This window comes from Dipodomys merriami, unplaced genomic scaffold, assembly GCF_024711535.1.
Source record: "Dipodomys merriami isolate MVZ:Mamm:240054 unplaced genomic scaffold, mDipMer1.0.p SCAF_183, whole genome shotgun sequence".
Lineage (NCBI taxonomy): Eukaryota > Metazoa > Chordata > Mammalia > Rodentia > Heteromyidae > Dipodomys > Dipodomys merriami.
Window position 1 is genome coordinate 1,737,976 of NW_027203193.1, and position 3,393 is coordinate 1,741,368.

General features: G+C 34.1%; 1 non-coding gene across 1 annotated transcript; it reads left to right on the plus strand.

The window, feature by feature from the left end:
- Nucleotides 1–285: 285 nt before the first annotated feature.
- Nucleotides 286–393, plus strand: LOC138830094 (U6 spliceosomal RNA). Its single transcript, XR_011372867.1, has one exon. It is a non-coding gene; the product is annotated as a U6 spliceosomal RNA (small nuclear RNA).
- Nucleotides 394–3,393: the final 3,000 nt, after the last annotated feature.

Sequence of the window (3,393 nt, forward strand, 5' to 3'; positions counted from 1 at the left end):
AGGGAAAAAATATCATTTAAATTGGGATACAGTTGGACCCATTGCAACAATGAGATATAGAAGTCGTTATGTCGTAAAACAAAATTTACAACGTTGTTGGGGGGGAGGATCAGGTGTCAGAGCTAGTGGAAGTTTGGGAAGGTAGAGGAAGGGGAAACAAAGTGGAGGCAACAATGCTTGATAAGAAATGTATTCATTATCTTGCACATGTTATTGTAACTCCTCTGTACAGTATTTTCACAATGAAAAGAAAGAAAATGAATTTCACTTCATATATAAAAAATGTTCTGTGCTCAATTCAGCAGGAAATACATGAACATTGGAACAAAACAGAGATTAGAATGGCCCCTGTGCAAGGATGACATGCAAATTCTTGAAGTGTTCCATATTTTTACAACAGGTGCTGGAGGGTATGTGGACAGAAGGGAACCCTACTGAATCCTTGGTGGGAGTGTAAACTTGTTCAACCACTTTGGAAAGCAGTATGGAGGTTCCTCAAAAGACTCCACATAAAGCCCACCCATGACCCAGCAATCCCACTTTTGGGCATTCACCCAAATGATCACAAACAAGACCACAATAAAACTACCAGCACAACTATGTTACTGCACCATTATTTACTATAGCTAAGGTATGGAACCAATTCCGATTCCCCTTAATTGATGAATGGATCAAGATAATGATAGATAGATAGATAGATAGATAGATAGATAGATAGATAGATAGATAGATAGATAGATAGATAGATAGATAGATAGATACATGCATTCTATGCCTCCATCTGAAAGAATGACATCACTCAATTTATTAAGAAATGGAAAGACTTGGAAAAAAACTTACTAAGTGAAGTAAGACAAGTCCAAAGAAACATAGGACCCCTGGTTTCCCTTATTTTCAGTTATTCATATATGTCTGGGATAAATAAAAAAGGTCAAAAGCTATGTACCTATGACTAGATAAGATGATGTTAAGGGAAATGTACTCCAAGATATTGACACAAGTGGTTTTTTCATTCTTGCTATTGTTTTTAATGGACTTACAATGTATGATGTGATATTTTTGTTTCTTTATATGTTCCTCCCCCACTTTATAACACCTGTTTTCACTGGATTTGAAGTTGGTGCACCAATATCTTATATATACACTTCTTTAATTTGGGGAGGGGAAAGGAAAAAACACAATGCTTAAATAGGGATACAGGTTGACCCATTGTAACAATGAGATGCACAAGACACTATGATGAAAAATGAAGTTTATATTTAGGCGGGGCATGGGAGACGGGGAGGAGACGGTACTTGTGGAGGTTAGAGAGAAAGGATGTAGGGGGAAAATAAAGGAGGAGGTAACAAGGCTTGTTAGGAAATGTACTCATTAACTTTCTCATGTAAATGTGAGCCCTGTGTACAGTACTTTTACAATAAAAATGTATGAATATGATCTGAGAAGGAAAAGTTTATTTTCCCTATATAATATCGTTAACAAAGAAATTAATGCAAAACACTGACATGAAAGTATTTTGAAAAAGTGTGTGTGTGTGTGTGTGTGTGTGTGTGTGTGTGTGTGTGTGTGCATGAGCGCGAGCCCGCACACATGTGAGTACTCGTGCATTTGTGTTGGCATGCTCAGAGTTTGGACTCAGGACTTCAAGGCCTTGCTAGGCATTTCCTGTCTAGATTGATGAGGTACTATATAAGCTACATCACCATTCCTGGCTCTTTGGTAGTTCATTAAAAGTTTTGAAAAATAATGAATTTTCTTTCTTTTGCTCTGATTGTCTTCCAACTGTTATCCACAGATCTGGCGCTCCAGAGTAGATATCCCAAGTAGTCAGGATTACAGGTGTGGCCATCCAGCACAAGGCTTTAAAAATAAATTTAAAAGTAGAAAAATATTTACTTCACAGGATCCTGTTTTATTATCTACTAATTTTAAAGAATTTTGGACTGATTATATGTGAATTCATTTTGCTTCTGGATTCTTAAAAAATGTAAGTGATGATATTTGAAAGTTTTATTACTTTTTAAAAAGGAAACGAACTGTGGTACAGAAGAAATTTGCCCCTCTTTGGATCTCAATTTGTGCTCTCAGTTCTGTGCATGATAAGCCAATGCCACCAAAACAATCTGGGTTGAAGACATAATGTGACAGAAAAAAAATCACGATGGGCATTGCTATGCTATTATTACTTGGACAACATGAATATTGAATTGAGAGTGTAAGAGAATGGAGAGATTTTACTTATCATTTTGTATTGCTGAAAGACTGTTGGAAACTTTGACTCATTTCCCTCCTTTGTGTGTCTTTGGGCCATATAATTCGTGCCTTTAATTACAATTTTTCCCAACATTAAAATGGTAATAACATTAGCATTAAAGCAAATTTTATCTTAAGAATTAAGAAATAAAACTTGTGAAATACTTAACATAAAATTCTATGAATGAGCTTTCAGTTTAGCCAGCAGTTTTTTAAAATACTAAATAGAATATAATAAGTATTACAGAAACCATTACATGTAGTGAGCAACCAGATGTAATGTTATCTATTAACCATGCTCTGCTTCAAAGGAAACCAGATGGATAACTTCTCATGCTGTACATCAAATTGATTATCTTATGTCTTGGTAGTTTAAAAATATCAGGGACAGAATCATGAAGGAATGTTGTAGATTGAGGTTAAGTCCATATGAAAATGTACAAACTTGATAAAACATAAACGTATCTCAGCAGTTTATTGTTTTTTACATCATTTAAGTTACATTGTAAAGATAGGGAAAACCTAGCAGAATGAATTCTCTTTTTGATATATTTTCATAGGTCCTAAGAAGGATGAACTCTTTCCTCACTCTTGTAGAGGCATCATCAGATGAGAGGAAATGTATTTTTTTATTTGCTTCCTTCCATTTATTCTTCAGTATGAAATCTGAACTACATGAGACTGAAAGTAGCTAAGGAAAATTAGACTTGCAGGCTTTGGAAAGAGCAATCAATGTAAAATAAATAAAATACGTATAGCCTTGTAAAAGGTATAACTAAATTGAGTTACCTAGTCTCAAGCATAAACAGAAAACGATTTAAGCAATATCATTTAATTAAAAATTGAAAAATGTTAGGAGTTTAATTATTTTCCTTTCTACTATACTGAATTAAGTATTGATTTTGTATAGAGAGATTAAAGATGAGATTAACAAGAAATGATTAAAAATGGACAAAAGTTCTGAATAGACCTGTTTTCCAAAAATCCCTGAAAATCACCAGTGGGTTTACAAAGTTGGGTTTAATACCACTTTTATGTTGGCTTAATGCTTTGTGAAAAGAAGTCATTATAGAGAAATGCAATTCAAAATTACTATGATATTACTTCATAACTATTAAAATCAAAGGAGCCAGGTGTGAT